Consider the following 16,923-nt stretch of genomic DNA (forward strand, 5'->3'; position numbering starts at 1 on the left):
AAACGACGAACAGACACATTTAAAAGTCGGCACCAAGGACCGTATAATGTAGCCAGCATTTCTTCCAAAGGGGTGGCTACCATTGTTAAAGGGTCAAGTGTCCAGAGGGTCAATGTGTCAAGATTGAGGACATACTACCGATTAAAAAGTAAGAGTGTTTGATAAACTCTGATTGAAACAATTTACAAAAAAGTGTTAAATTTTAGAAATATAGGATATTTGTATGTAATTATCATTAGATGGACCAACTGAGAGAAAGTTTCTCCAGGACCACGGTTACACCACTGCAACATTTGAAAGGCAGATAGAGCATCCATATGCTTGTTCCGGTGCAAAGTGGGAGAAGGACTTGGGCCCTATTCAAGATGAACTGGTAAGCATTCTGTCTATTTAGTGACACTTTGCATATTTAAATGATAACCATTACTTGTTCATGTCAAACTTTCTTTATTTTTAGTTGAAGTATGTGTTGGACAAAAATAGGCCATCACAAGAACTCATCGTGAAGGAAGGCAAAATTTGCCTCACACGAGAAGACTTCTGGAGCCTGGGTTTAAACCAGTGCATGGAATCTAATGTGCGTATGTTTAGTGTCTTATTTACTGCACAAAAAAACAAATTCCCAGATAATGCATAATGTTCCACATGGCAGCGTTCGCAGGGATGTAATCGTTCTGCAATTAATTTCAGATTGGAAATGCTTGCCTCAAGATTGTGGAAGAAGCTGCACGAAGACATGTACTTTATACTATTATATCTTCTTTTAAAAGTATTTATTTTGATGCATGCGTGTTTAATAACTTATGTTCTTTCCCTAAGGGAAAAAATGTTCACATCGTGGACCTCTATGTTGTTCCCACCTGGAAAGACAAAATTGTGGACCCAGTGCATTGTTTGCCTGTAAGTTCTCATTTGCTATCATATACTCATCAACTGAAAAAGAACTCTATTCGAAACAGGCACAGAAGTATATGCATGCATATTATTTTGTCCAAATACTGTTAGGAAAACGTGAGGTCCAAGGATGTTGTACTATTTCCAGCTTGGAGCAGGCAGCAGGGTGAACCTGACCACTATCTGCTCTGTGTTGAGTTTCTTTTTATAATCTTTCTAGCTGTAATATTTTCAAATTTAACAGGTAGGGTTGGAGAGATATTAACAAAGTACCCATTGCAGGTTATGTTGGTGGCTAAGAGGGAAATACTTTTTCTTGATTCTCTCCGCCCTGACGGTTTTGGAGATGAGGCTTACAGAACCATATTTAGGTTGAGACTAAAGATATATAATTTACTGGCCTTGTTCCAGGCATGTTATTTGGTTATGATTTCAAAAAGGAGCCACGTTCTCAGGCTTCAAGGTTATATAAGGGCCTCGTTCTCAGGCTTCAAGTTCTTATAAGGGCCTCGTTCTCAGGCTTAAAGTTCATTTAAGGGCCTCATTATCAGGCTGCAGAACTGATCATTTAATTACACATGATGTATTTTGTGTTTTCTTTGGAATGCCAGACACATTGCAGCCTTCATTGCCCCGGGATCCTGGACGGAAAAAACAGGAAGAGACCTTGGGGTATGTTTTAAATGATTTAAAGGATTAGTTTACCCAAATTCTGTAATTAATTACTTACCACCATGTCGTTCCAAACATACAAACATACAGTATAAGCGTTTCATCCAAGATGTTCATGCCTTTCTTTCTTCAGTCGAAAAAAATTAAGGTTTTTGATGAAAACATTCTAGGATTATTCTCCATATTGTGGACTTCAATGGGCACCAAACAGTTGAAGGTCAAAATTACAGTTTCAATGCAGCTTCAAAGGGATTTAAATGATACCAGACGAGGAATAAGGGTCTTATCTAGTGAAACGATTGGTCATTTTCGAAAAATACAACTGTGTATGCTTTATAAACACAAAATATCGTCTTGAACGTACTTCCGCTTTCAGTGTTCTTCAAAACGCTTACACTGTATGTCCTACGCCTTCCCTATTCTACTTACGGAACGAACGTGGCGCCAGTTTAGTTTTTCTGTAATTAGAATAGTGACAGATGACAGATTGTTTTGCTAGATAAGACTCTTATTCCTCATCTGGTATCGTTTAAAGCCCTTTGAAGCTGCACTGAAATTGTCATTTTGACCTTCAACCGTTTGGAGGCCATTGAAGTCCACTATAAGGAGAAAAATCCTGGAATGTTTTCATCAAAATCCTGGATGACATGGGGGTGAGTAAATTATAAGGAAAAGTTTATTTAAAAGTGGACTAATTCTATAAACCAAACCTGATTGATGCACGAGAAAACAAACCTCTTACGGATGCTGTGTTCTAAAGATAAATGAAAGTCTTATGGGTGTGGAACGGCATGAGAGAGTATTAATGACAGATTTTTGGGTGAACTAACCATTTAAGTATGTATGTATACAGTGGGGATCGAAAGTTTTTGGATCCCCTTTCAGAATCTGTGAAAATGTGAAAATTTTTAACAAAACAAGAGAGATCACACAAAAATGCATGTTATTTTTTGTTTAGTACTGTCCTGAGTAAGATATTTTACATAAAAGATGTTTACATATAGTCCACAAGACAAAAATAGCTGAATTTATTAAAATAACCCCATTCAAAAGTTTGGGAACCCTTGCATCTTAATACTGTGTGTGGTTACCTGATGATCCACGACTGTTTTTATGTTTTGTGATGGTTATTCACGAGTCCCTTGTTTGTTCTGAGCAGTTAAACTGAGCTCTGTTCTTCAGAAAAATCCTCCAGCTCCTGCAGATTCATAAGTTTTCAAGCATTTTATTTGAACCCTTTCCAGCAGTGACTGTATGATTTTGAGATCTGTGTTTTCATACTGAGGACAACTGAGGGACTCAAACTCAACTATTACAAAAGGTTCAAACACTCACTGATGCTCCAGAAGGAAACACAATGCATTAAGATCTGGGGGGGTGAAAACTTTTGAACAGGATGAAGATGTCCACATTTTTCTTATTTTGTTGAAATATAATTTTTTTTCATTTAGTACTGCCCTTTGGAAGCAACAGAAGATAGTTGCATGTTTCCCAGAAGAAAATTAAATACAATTTACCTTGATATTTGAATTCAAAAGTTTTCACTCCCTGACTCTTAATGCATTGTGTTTCCTTCTGGAGCATCAGTCAATGTTTGAACCTTTTTTAATAGTTGTGTTTGAGTCCCTCAGTTGTCCTCAGTGTGAAAAGACGAATCTCAAAATCGTTCAGTCACTGCTGGAAAGGGTTCAAATATGCAGAAGATGCTTGAAAACTGAAGAATCTGCAGGACCTGGAGGATTTTTCTGAAGAACAGAGCTCAGTTTAACTGCTCAGGACAAACAAGAGACTCATGAACAACCATCACAAAACATAAAAACAGTCGTGGATCATCAGGTAACCACACACAGTATTAAGATGCAAGGGTTCCCAAACTTTTGAACGGGGTTATTTTAATAAATTCAGCTATTGTTTTGTCTTGTGGACTATATGTAAACATCTTTTATGTAAAATATCTTACTCAGGACAGTACTAAACAAAAAAAAATAACATGCATTTTGTATGATCTCTTTTGTTAAAAATTTTCAGATTCTGAAAGGGGTTCCCAAACTTTCGATCCCCACTGTACATGTTTAAACAAGCTAGCAGTTGTTTTTAAATTAAATGTGGATGCACTTCTCCTTTTTCCAGTTTTTTCCTCAACAGCGTTCAGGGATTTCCTGTGCTGTCTACATGCTGATGGTAAGAATGTTTAATTTGTCAAAGATGTTAGATTATCAAATCAAAGTCTTACTGTGTTTTTGTATTTCACAGTATGCTCTCAGTACCTGTACCTCGTGCCCATTAACATTCACTGAGGTAAGATGGATTTTTACACAAGTATACCATCAAAATACTGGTATGTGTCATTTTTTTTATTTTTATTTGTTTGTTTTTAGGAGGAGGTGCCAATGATTCGTCAGTGGTGGTGCCTTCAGCTGATGGAGAGGTTTTGCTTAGAAGGGTATGACAGACTCTACAGATAAAATTTCAATATCTTGGCTGTATTTAATCTAGGACTGGACCTGAATATTCGATTATTAGCAAAGAATATGTTTAGCCTCCTCCCTCCACAGCTTTGAATATTCTGTGTTGATTGCTACCAAATGCTTCAAAGCTCAAAAAATGGTATTTGGACCAGCCCTAATTTAGTCACTGTTAGCAAAGTGATACTAGAAAGGTGTTAACAAAAAGAGTGCATATACATTTTCATGTTTTCCAAAGACATGGACAGAGATTTGCATTCTGGACAGAAGAGGCATCCCAGCTCCTTCAGGGAACCCTTGAACCTGTCTATAGGGTGTCTAAATCCACCACCAAACTGTTGCCCAGCAGAACAGCTGTGGTTAAAGAGGACACTGATATGGTAAATTATTATTATTTCTTTTCTTTTTTTTCCATGCTGGAAAAATAGTTCAATTAGTTTATGTGCCATTATTGTCTTATCCAGGTGCAACAACCAAAAAGTGTCAGAGACCTATATACAGCATTGTACTGGGTGCAAAATCACAGTGACGTGTTTCGTGGGGAGGTGACAGAGCCTGCTTTTCTGAGGATGAACCATGATGACCAACAAAATGCCCTCAGGAAGGTCCAAGAGGGTGCATCCTCTGAAGCAAAGGATGACTTTTTATTTATATTTCAGTTGCAAGAGGACATGGAAACATTTTTGTCTCACTGTGCTGATAAAGAAGGCCTAAGTGTTAATGCCATGTTCCCCATTGAGCAATTCCAGTAGAGAAAGGAAGGAAGGAGGTGAGGGAGGGAGGAAGGAAGGAAGGAAGGAAGGAAGGAAGGAGGTGAGGGAGGAAGGAAGGAAGGAAGGAAGGAAGGAGAGAGAGGGAAGGAAGGAAGGAAGGAGAGAGAGGGAAGGAAGGAAGGGAGGGAGGAAGGAAGGAAGGAGAGGGAAGGGAGAGAGGGAAGGGAGAGGGGAGAGGGAGGGAGAGGGGAGGGAGAGGGGAGAGGGAGGGAGAGGGGAGGGAGAGGGGAGAGGAGAGGGAAGGGAGGGAGAGGGGAGAGGAGAGGGAAGGGAGGGAGAGGGGAGGGGAGAGAGGAGAGGGAAGGGAGGGAGAGGGGAGGGGAGAGAGGAGAGGGAAGGGAGAAAGGAGAGGGAGGGAGGGGAGAGAGGGAAGGGAAGGAGAGGGAGGGAAGGGAAGGAGAGGGAGGGAAGGGAAGGAGAGGGAGGGAGGGGAGAGAGGGAAGGGAAGGGAAGGGAAGGGAAGGGAAGGAGAGGGAAGGAAGGGATGGAGATGGGAAGGGAGGGAGGGAAGGAGACGGGAAGGGAGGGAAGGAAGGGAGGAGAGGGAAGGAAGGAGACGGGGAGGGAGGGAGAAAGAGAGAGAGAGACGGACGAGAGTGAAGTGAGGCGAGAGAAGGGAGTGGGTTTACTTTTGTGAGGGAGGGAGAGATCAAGGGAGTGAGTGAATGAATAACTTGGGGGGGGTGAATGAATGAAAGATGGAAGGAACGAGTTAATTTATGAATAAATTGAATAAGTAATTTTTTTTTTAAATGCAGACATTTGTTAAAGTATGCTGAAATAAGTAGAACATATCTTTAAAAAATGTATATTAAATATAAACAAACACACACTTATATATACATGTGTATCTGTATTCCACAAATTGGATCAAGCAAATGTAAACTATTTTAATTGTATTTCATTTTTTTCTATTTTATTTAATCAATTTAATTCATGCCATGCATTAGCATTGATATATTTTACCAAAAAAAAAAGGTGTATTCATGTCAAAAGAATCACAAGATGGAAGGAATGAGTTCATTTATGAATAAATTGAATGAATAAGTCAATTTTATCCTGTTTTTTTAAATGCAGACATTTGTTAAAGTATGCTAAAATAAGTAGAACATATCTTTAGAAAATGAATATTAAATATAAACAAGCACGTATATATACGTGTATCTGTATTTCACAAATTGGATCAAGCAAATGTAAACTATTTTGTTTAATTGTATTTCATTTTTTCTATTTTATTTAATCAATTTAATTTATGCCATGCATTAGCATTAATATATTTTACAAAAAAAGTGTATTCATTTCAAAAGAATCACTAGTAAAGAACTATTTCCGGTACGGATCGGGTAGTGTGGGTAGTGTCAACTGCCGTAAATTGTTTCGACATACTTCAGACAGGAAGTAGACGCATTTTGCACATGCGCAGAACAAATCGTGTTTCCGGTACGGATCGAGTAGTGACACCGAGGAGCTGAAAACGGAGACGTGAAGTCAGACACTTTCTGCTTCCCGTAGTGACGCTCGTGTTGCATTTGTTCTTTTTTTTATCACAGTTAAATAAATGCCATATTTGACTAATACACCGATGTCTCAGAGACATTTTCATTCAATACTTGATGTACTGCTTACAGCATCTGTTTGTACAAGAATAAAGTTCAGCATCACTATATAAAAACTAATGTAGTGGGGTCTAAGTTTTTTTATCAGTTTTATTTTGATAAACATGACACAATGTCGAATCGTTCTCGTGGTACTTTGAAGCCATACGTCACAGTCACATGGCGTCGGCGCTGTCTCAAGTCGAACAAAATTTCATACCGGCATGCACTGCTTCAAGTCAGCCGCTGATCGGTCTGTGCAGCGCTGCATCAAGTTGAACAAGCTTAGTGTCTTCCCCCTGTTCCTTTGTAGTGTATTGTATATGTAACCTGTTGTTGGTGAATCATTTAGTCAAGTCTGTTCAATGTCAAGTCTGCTCATGTTAAGTGGTTACGTTGTTTGTTTGTTCACTTTCATTCAATAAACTGCACTTGGGTTCTCACTGCGCTCGCTTTCAGTGGATAACCTTCTAGCGTCCAGCAAACCACTAGCTTGCTTCAAGCAGTTCCCTATTTACTTCTTGCATGTTTATGGTGGATTGTGTTACTTATTTATGGAACATAATTACTGTTACCATCTGCCGCTGGTTCTGTCGACAAGGACAGCTCCCGTAAACTCATGACCGGAAAAGCGGAAGCGGCGCCGGCGACTGTGTCAAAATAAAAGTCCCGCTGCTCGTGAGGCGCGTGTTGATCAATCGCTCCAGCTCCTCGTTCAGCTCCCGCAACACTCGGTCCTGCTCTGCTTCATACTACAGTAACGTTAATAATCACATCCACGAACATGAGTTCTCCCAGACTCCAATCCCTATTCTTTTGCACAGTCCGTTGAGATGGAGACCACATGTCCCAAGTTTCCGCTCTAAAACTTGGCGTCATCAAACTACGCCTTTGTTTTGAATAGGCTTCTAGCGACCTCTAGTGGAAAAAAATATCACAAATTGTACCTTTTAAATGAAATATAGCAAGAAACTAAATGCTGACATGAATGAATTGTAAAATGTTTAAATCTGCAGAGGTGGGTAGAGTATCCAAAAACTGTACTCAAGTAAAAGTACAAGTACTTATAGAAATATTTACTCAAAGTAAAAGTTAAAGTAATAATCCTAATAGTTACCTGAGTAAGAGTAAAAAAGTATTCAAAATCTTACTCAAGTAGCTCGTTACTAGTTACTTATATATATATATATATATATATATATATATATATATATATATATATATATATATATAATAGCATGATATTAATATTAATGTTTATTATTTAAATAGGTATTTAATTTATTATCATAATTAGATATCTTTGCAACAAACATAGAAGAGACAAGCATTATTTCTAGCATCTTTTAGTATCGTTACTATATTAATAACGTAAACAGCTAACCTTACATTTTAAAGAAGAAAGAAAACTCTTTACATGTGCTCGCGCGCATATCTGAACTTGACACAAACAATAATGATCAAATACACATTGACGGATCTTCTTCGGTCTGTTCTCCAAAATGTAATCAAATGTATATTTCAGCAGGCGCGTGTAACTGCTGTGTCAACGCAAAGCGTTCATTTTCAAGACGAACAGGTCGCTGGCGCCGCCACTCAAGGGCGGTTCTAGGGGGGGGCCAGGGGGGGCCAGTGCCCCTGTGACAACAAGCTTGGACCCCCTTGTGGCCCCCCTAAATCTGGAGTGTGAAATAATTTTTACAAAACTGCTTTTTTTTTTGTTTTTTTGTTTTTGTTTTTTTGCGATCGTTGTTTTTTACATCCGTTATTAGACACAGTCTATGATTAGACAGTAGCAACGCGGAACAGAAATGTAACCCACACATTTTCTAGAGGGAGGGACTGATTAAAGCGGAACACAACAGTATCGTAGAACATGCATCTGCAAGTTTTTTTCTACTCAGAAGTTGGTGGAAGATTTGCGCGAATATTATAGTTGAATACTTCAAGCAAAGAAGGAAATATAGAGGTGAGTAAAGTTGTTTATATTTTTTATTTGTATTAAATGCAATACAGAAGTAATGCATATGTAAATGCATAAAGTTAGATCAGCTAATTTTTTGCCGTTTGTTAGCTTGTGGCAGTTTGAAAAGGGATAAAATATATGATCAACAAACTCATGGTTCTGAGTGTTTTTACTCGGTAAACGAGTTGTAACATTAAATGTTTAGACATAGTTACCTGGCAAGTCAGTTATTTTCAGTAAATTAATTCATAAGTTTCTTGGTCCCCATTGCTTTTGCTCTATAGTTCTCACCAAAATGAAGAGAAAGAAAGACATCATGTCGTTCTTCCAAAGAAAAGATAAGGTAGGCAGTGAGACAGAGCCAGATGGTTCAGGTGTGGAGAGAGCAAGAGAGAGCAGAGAGTCTGCAGAGAGAGAGCAGGAGGAGTTGTCCATTGGAGAGACTGAGAGTGAAGGAATAGTAGAGGAGGAAAGTGAGACAGATGGAGAGACTGAGGCTGAGAGTGATACACCAACAGAGGAGCCTTGTGTGTCCACTAGCAGTGGACCATCAGGTTTGTGCTGTTAAATACATCTGTAAAGCAGTGCAATAAGTCAGTTTATATGGTGTATAGAAATTAATCAGTTTGTGATTGAAATTAAATCTTATTTAACATGCTATGAGCTTGTGATATCAGATGGATTTCAGAAGTTGCCTGATGGTAATTATATATCTAAAACTAACCAAATACATACTTTTTATGATTTATGATTTTATCATACATTCAAGGTAAAAAAAAAAAAAGAAAAAAGAAAAGAGAAGAAAAAACAGTAAACAAACAAATAAACAGGCATAAGTAATCACAACAGTAGTAAAAACAACAAAAAGACATGACAAAGAGTAAAAATGAAGGTGGTAAAATATATAAATACATTCTCATCAGCAAATAATGGAAAACTAAAAAATACCAAGATAGACAGATGAAGTAGTAAGTGCACTTAAAACTGAATTTTCAACATTTATGAATATAAAAACTATTTGCTGTAACGAAACGGGTATACTTTTATTATTTATATATATATTTTCTTTGGCAGATATCAGCAAATCCCGGGAAGAACCACCTGTGCAGCCAATGATGAATATATACCCAAGAACTCTGATGGGGGACCGGAGGAGGAGCTTCAAGGCAGCCTGGTACCATATCCACCCCTGGCTTGAATATTCCAAACAATCAGACTCTGTGTTTTGTTATGCCTGCAGGCATTTTAGCCCTCCCAAAGTCTCAGAGACAGTATTTGATTCAAAATTGGGTTTTAACAATTGGAAGAAGGCAACTTACAAACAGGGGGATTTGCAATTCATGCAAGGTCTGAGCGGCACAAACAAGCAATGATTACATGGAGAGACTATCAGAAAGCTGTAAAAAGTAATGCAACACTGGTAAATGCCCTAAACAAGGAACACAACAAACAGGTTCAAGAAAATCGGGACTATATTAAAACAATAGGAGAAATACTACTACTTACAGCCACACAAAACATTGCACAAAGAGGACACGGTGAGTCTACAGAGTCAGATAATAAAGGGAACTTCATGGCAATCTTAGAAACAATAGCTAAGCATGACAAAACTGTGCAAAAAAGGCTGACTTCCATTCATAATGCAAAATATACCAGCAAAGGGATTCAGAATGAGGTTCTGAGTTGTTTGGCAGACATGGTTCGAACAAAAATTATAGAAGAAGTGAAAGACAGTGAGGTCTATAGCATAATGGCAGATGAAACAAAAGATGTAAAAAAAGGAGCAGATATCTCTAGTACTCAGGTACTATTTCAGTGGAGCTGTCCATGAGAGCTTTCTCCACTTTGAATCGGCTGATCGACTAGATGCAGCGGGGCTTACTGACAGAATCATACACATATTAGAAAGTCATGGTCTTGAATACAAAAACAACCTAGTAGGTCAAGCATATGACGGTGCTTCAGTTATGAGTGGGAAGCATTCAGGTGTCCAGGCACGCATTAAAGAACAAGCAAAGCATGCCTTTTACATCCACTGCAATGCACACTGTCTGAATTTAGTTTTAGTGGACACAGTCAAAGCTATCCCTGAGGTAGGAGAGTTCTTCTCCTTACTAGAAAGACTGTATGTCTTCACATCTGGGTCATATGTGCATCAAAAATGGCTGAGCATACAGAAAGAGATGTACCCAGGTGCACCAGCTAGAGAGCTTCAGAGACTAAGTGACACTCGCTGGGCATGTCGTTATATGGCTCTACATACTATTATGGATAGATATCCTGCCATTAAGCGAGTCCTGCAAGATATAGTCCAAGAACACAGTGGTGACAGATCTGTTGAGGCTAGAGGTCTGCTTGCACAGATAGATTTACAGTTCATTGTGTGCCTTGTTACCCTCCATAAAGTGTTTGGAGAAGCAAAATTTCTGTCAGATATGCTACAGTCTTCATCACTTGATCTGTCAAAGGCTGTTGATTTAGTTGAAGCCTTAGTTCAGACTTTGAATGACTACAGGGATGAGTCATTTTTTGATGACCTATGGAGTGAAGTGTTGAACACAGCTGAGCAATGTGATACTGCAGTACAGCCCCCTGCAAAACGACCAAAAAAGCTAAGCTCTCAATTTAATGCAGACTGTGTACTCAGTACAGTGGGTCAGAGGTCAGATTCAGAACGAGAAAAAGATAGTTTTCGTACAACCCTTTTCTACCCTGTTTTAGATCAGATGCTTAATGAGCTTAACAGAAGGTTTTCTAGCAAAAACTGTGAAATAATGACTGGCATCCAAACTCTAAACCCCACAAGTGATGTGTTTCTCAAAGAAAAGTCCCTGTTTCCATTTGCTAGAATGTATGAATCAAATATTGAGGACTTGGGGTATGAACTACATCAGTTCAGAAGAATTTTAGAAAGGAAAATACAGAGTGGCATGCAGAAACCCTCCAGTGTAGTAGAGCTGGCATTATTCATTGAACCTTATAAAGAAGTTTTCTTTGAGCTTTTTAAACTATGCAAGATAGCTGTTTCAATCCCTGTTAGTACCGCTTCTTGTGAACGGAGTTTTTCTGCACTAAAGCTGGTGAAAACCTATCTCAGGTCCACAATGTCAGATGACAGATTAAGCAATTTAGGTGTTCTAAGTATTGAGTCAAGGAGGGCAAAGGCCTTAAATCTAGATGAATTTGCTGATCTTTTTGCAAAAAAACACAAAAATCGTAGAATACAGTTACTGTGAATGATACTGAATCTGTAATGCAAATGTAAAAATATAATAGAAATGCAATTACAGTTAATGTGAATGATACTGAATATGTAATGCAAATGTAAAAATATAATTAAATCAAATAGTTACTGTGACTAATACTGAATATGTAATGCAAATGTAAAAATATAATTAAAATCAAATCGTTACTGTGACTAATACTGAATCTGTAATGCAAATGTAAAAATATAATAGAAATGCAATTACAGTTAATGTGAATGATACTGAATCTGTAATGCAAATGTAAAAATATAATAGAAATGCAATTACAGTTAATGTGAATGATACTGAATATGTAATGCAAATGTAAAAATATAATTAAAATCAAATCGTTACTGTGACTAATACTGAATATGTAATGCAAATGTAAAAAATAAAATTGAAATGCAAATACATTTTTGAATGATTATAAACATTGTATTTTGCCTGTTAATGCCTGCAGTGCAGTGAAGAAAATGATATGACAACAATAAGGTTTAAATATAACTGGCCCCTCTAACAGTACAACTGGCCCCAGCTTGGCCCCCCCAGTTGAAATGGTCTAGAACCGGCGCCACTGCGCAATAGCTAGGCCTATATGTATACATTAATGTATAAATTAAGATATATGCCCATAAAAATGGTAAATGAATATACTTTTGTTAAAGTGAAGTAATAATCTGTTTGGTTGTAAAATGTCGGCCTGTATCATTAAGTAAAATCAAATGCAATCGATAACGTTAGGCCTACCTGTGGAATTGTTCACAGACAGCATACGCAGCTCAACTAATAAAGGTCTTCATTGCTGGCAAACAATTGGATGCATTTGCAGATTTGCTTTTAATTGACTGTAAGTCCACTGTCACTTCATCCGCTCCGAGTGAGAAACCGCTTCATACGATTCAGCTCGTGCAGGAACTGAACAAATCATTCAAACTGATTCGCGAATCAATTTAGACAGCTTTACCAACTTGTTTGATCAAGTCTTTGAACAGAATCGACTCAAAAGAGTGATTTATTTGTGAATGGGGCATCGTTCATGAAAAAAGAGACAGCGCGCATGGAATAAACTACGCATTTCTTAACATTTACAGTATTGAATTAAAATAAAGTAACGAGAGGAACGTTGCCCATTGTAGCGAAGTAAAAGTACAGATTTTTCATTACAAATGTACTCAAGTTAAAGTAAAAGTACCCACAGTTTAATCTACTCTAAAAAGTACAAATTTTCCAAAAAACTACTCAAGTACATGTAACGAAGTAAATGTACTTCGTTACTACCCACCTCTGTAAATCTGTTTATTTAGTCATGCTCATGGAGAGCACATGAATGTTTGCAGCAGAGGTCAGATTGTCCCACCATTGTCCCACCTAAATTCCACTGTAATGCTGGGCCTCCAGATTGAGAACTACTAAACTAAATGATGCAAGAAACACAACACTGATAAGATGCTATCATCCCAGCTAACACTGCACGTCTGAACGTCTGCCCGCCTAATTTTCCTTATTTTCTCATACATTTACTGTTATAGACATTAACATAATCTTATTTTGGCAGTTTACTCAGGGTCATATCATTATTTGTTTGTTTAAGATTTGTTAAAGCCCTGCAGCAGCCGGTCTGCATGCCTCAAGTTCATTTATAGATACTGCATTTATTATTAATTAACCATTCAGAAACCACTTTAAAGCTTATTAGATTTTAAACTAAAATAATTAGCATACTTCTGATTGCCGGTTACTCCTATTCTTATAATAAAAATTGTTTAACATAAACGTTCCATTTAATAGAGCTACACTAAAGTTTTTATAAAGCCGGGCACTCTATGAAATGTAGCCCATGCAGTCATAGCCTATACTCCATGATCAAAATGGATGTTGATTCAAACAAGATTCAAAATGATTAGTCATGCTGTCAATATAACAGTGTTCAGTATTTTCAGATTTAAACTATGGCTACAATTTATATTTATATTCCTTGTATCACAATGACATATATATATATATATATATATATATATATATATATATATATATATATATATATATATATATATATATATATATATATATATATACACAGGGTAAGATTTGTAGGGGGGGGGGGACGGGGGGGATTTCCCCCTTCTGGTCTATGTATCCCTGCCTCTGCTAAATTATTTTTTCTGAATTATATAAAAAAATATCCCCCCTGGGTGATGCTACTCCACAAACCACCAACAGAGCATATAAAATACCAAAAATATAAATCTTTTTTTTTTTTAAATAAAACGCTGCGTTTATATAGAACTGTCTCTTTACGACCACAACAAACGGGACACTTTTTAGACGCGCATTATCCGACTTCGCCTCAGCGCCAGGCGCAAGTCAAACAAGCGCAGAAAAGGTGCAGGTGACAACGAGTGAGCTTCAGTTGAACAACAGTAAACTGCGGTCAGATGTTGTTAGTAAAACTCAGAAAAATGAACATGACTGTCCAATCAGCCGTTATACTGTGCTCGTGGCGCGCACTCAAGAACTGCATGCGCAAATGCGCCGGCGCGCGCTGCATGATTACTTTATTATAGCTTAAACAAAGCGCAAAAGAAACTACGAGCAATAGCCGTCGGTGTTCTGTTAAGTCATGAAATTACCAAACATGCGATTAAAGCTGCCTCAAAACTGTGCATGCATGTATTTGTTGACATGGTTTTAAAGCTATTGTTATCCAATTTGTTGGCCGTAAAACGTCCTAAAAATGCACATAAGTACACCAGGGAAATCTAAATTTTCTCGGGGGAATGCCCCCGTTCCCCCCTAGTAAACTACATTGTCTGATCCTGGTAATTATGAAACCCTGTGTACAGCACAGTTTATATTCTATCTAATGAAATCTGAGGTAAACGTGTATAAATAAATGGGACCAAACGCGATTGATTTTGTATTTCTATCAAAAATTAAGAATTATTAGTGTCATTGTAGTGCTGCAAATATCTAAGCTATATCTAATACTTGAAATCTCAAAGTTAAATCAGATTTTTTTTGTAAAAATGTTTCTGTAACAGCTGCCAAAAATAGTATATAGCTCTCTCTAGGCAATTGGTTTCATCAACCAATTGCCTGGATGTAATAAATAAGAAGCAACTATAGTAGACAATATAATCATGACATGGAGGCGCGGGCGCGATCACTGGCGCGTGAACTGGAACCGAAACTCAGCGGCTGCTTGCCTCAGAGACATGAGAAATATCTCTATAGAAAGCATGAAATATCTACTTTAACGAAAACGAAATGATTCAAAACGAAAAGAAATAGGCTACTCTGTTTATGTAGAATCAACCGAATGAAATGTGCATTCTCTCTCTAAGCGCATCCACTATGAGGAAATGATGAGAGTCAATGTCAGCTTCATCTTTGCAGTCGACACTGATTCAGAAAACATTACTTTATTAATAAACAATTAAAATGTCTCCTTGCTGTTTTGGTCACATTCATAAGACCAATATCGATTCCCCGGCTATAATCTTAACTCTTCCACTCTTTTGCCTCCGTACCCTTCCACCACACATTATTACTCATCTTCTTCACGGCTGTTGACACTGTTGGTTTCTGTGTTGTTCTTCTATTATCTAAATGTGTGACACTGAGTTGTGCTCTGTCAATATATGCTTGTCAAATGAAGCTTCATGAGATGCACCTCTGAGCTATTTCAGAGACCTGGGGTGCGTTTCCCGAAAGCATCGTTGGTGAACTATGGTCGTAAGTCCCATTGAACTCTAATGGTAACGACGGAACTTGCGACCATAGTTCGCTTCGGGAAACGCACCCCTGGTTGATTCAATGCTTTACATTCTCCTTTATTAGTGAAATGAAAAATTAAAACGTTAAAATAGCATGTCATAGGAACCAACATCAGCACATACATTTAGGCTATACCCATTTTCTATTTGTATCGCAGCCACTTTAAATTCACATGTTTCACTTCTGAGTAACAGAAATATGTGTGTGTATATTATATATATATATATATATATATATATATATATATATATATATATATATATATATATATATATATATTTAAATATAATGAAAATAAATTGCCAACTGAGACAAGTTGAGGAAAAATACCAAGTAAAACACAAATTTATACATATGTGTTTGAATGTTTCTGTAATGAACAGTTTTTAGAAAACCAGAATGCCTGTAAATAAACAATATATTAATGACTGGCATTTCACACAATAGTCAATGAAAATACAGTTCCAAACAGCGCCACAGCAGAACAATTGCAATTGTCTGAAAGAAGTAGTTGTGTGGGTGTTAAATATATATTTGTGTTTTTGAAAGAATAGGTTGAACATCAACCAGTATTCTCAATAGAACAGGGCCTTGGCGCCATCTACTGGCAATTTTATATTGATATTTAGTATAATATTTATTTAGCCTCCTTTCATTTCAGCATTTACAACTCGGTTTAAATGAGGTTACTAGAAGTTCATAGAACGATTTTTATAACATATAAATTCAGAATATAATTAAGTAATGCATCCACTCTACTAGCTTTTTTTAAATTATTATTGGAGCCTATATAGCCTATTTCCTATTCCCATGCAAGCTCGTGCATAATTGATATTTCAAAATACATTCAAAGCTTTTTACCTTTGTGATTTCCTTGATCGTCTGAAATATATGTTATGCAAAATGTTACGTTAGCATAGCATATGTTTTTAATGATACTGAGAGCAAAACGTCTTGAATGGTTTTATTTTATGTTTCGCTGTAGGCTATATGTTTTTATTTATAGTTTGAGTGTATTTCATTATTTTTATTTGGAGTTTTATTCATGTTCTGTGTGTTTTTCAAAATAAATGAATTGAATTCATTTCGAGTCTGCATTCATCGTTCACAGCTGTTGGAATAGCCTTTACATTAGTTTGGGCAAATGAGGACATAAATTAGGTTAAACTACTGCATGTCCGCCCATAGAAAAATAAATAAATATAAGAATTACCAACTGATGACCAACACACAACTATTGATACACAACGTTGCCACGACGTCGCAGTTACTAACTGGCAACGTCACAAAGTTACGTTGTGGCGACGTATAGGCACCTTTCACTTTTCCGGTTGCCACGACGAAAGTTTGGTCACCAAATTACGTTGCAGTTACGTAACAGTCACGTATTTTGGTTAGCTGGGATAATGTTTTATTGATTCAACAGCAAGAAAAAAGGAAAAGAAAGATTCAGATTAATAAAGCTTTCATTGTTTTCTGATAATAATATCTGATTGAGATTTCTGTTAATGATTGAGCTCCTCTGTTGCAGTGATG

General features: G+C 37.1%; 1 protein-coding gene across 1 annotated transcript in view; it reads right to left on the bottom strand.

Annotated features, from left to right (window-relative positions):
• LOC137027485 (fish-egg lectin-like) overlaps positions 1-16,923 on the bottom strand; it is a 141,722-nt gene that overhangs the window by 111,333 nt on the left and 13,466 nt on the right. The gene's annotated exons all lie outside the window — the stretch shown is intronic.

This window comes from Chanodichthys erythropterus, chromosome 10 (genome assembly GCF_024489055.1).
Source record: "Chanodichthys erythropterus isolate Z2021 chromosome 10, ASM2448905v1, whole genome shotgun sequence".
NCBI lineage: Eukaryota > Metazoa > Chordata > Actinopteri > Cypriniformes > Xenocyprididae > Chanodichthys > Chanodichthys erythropterus.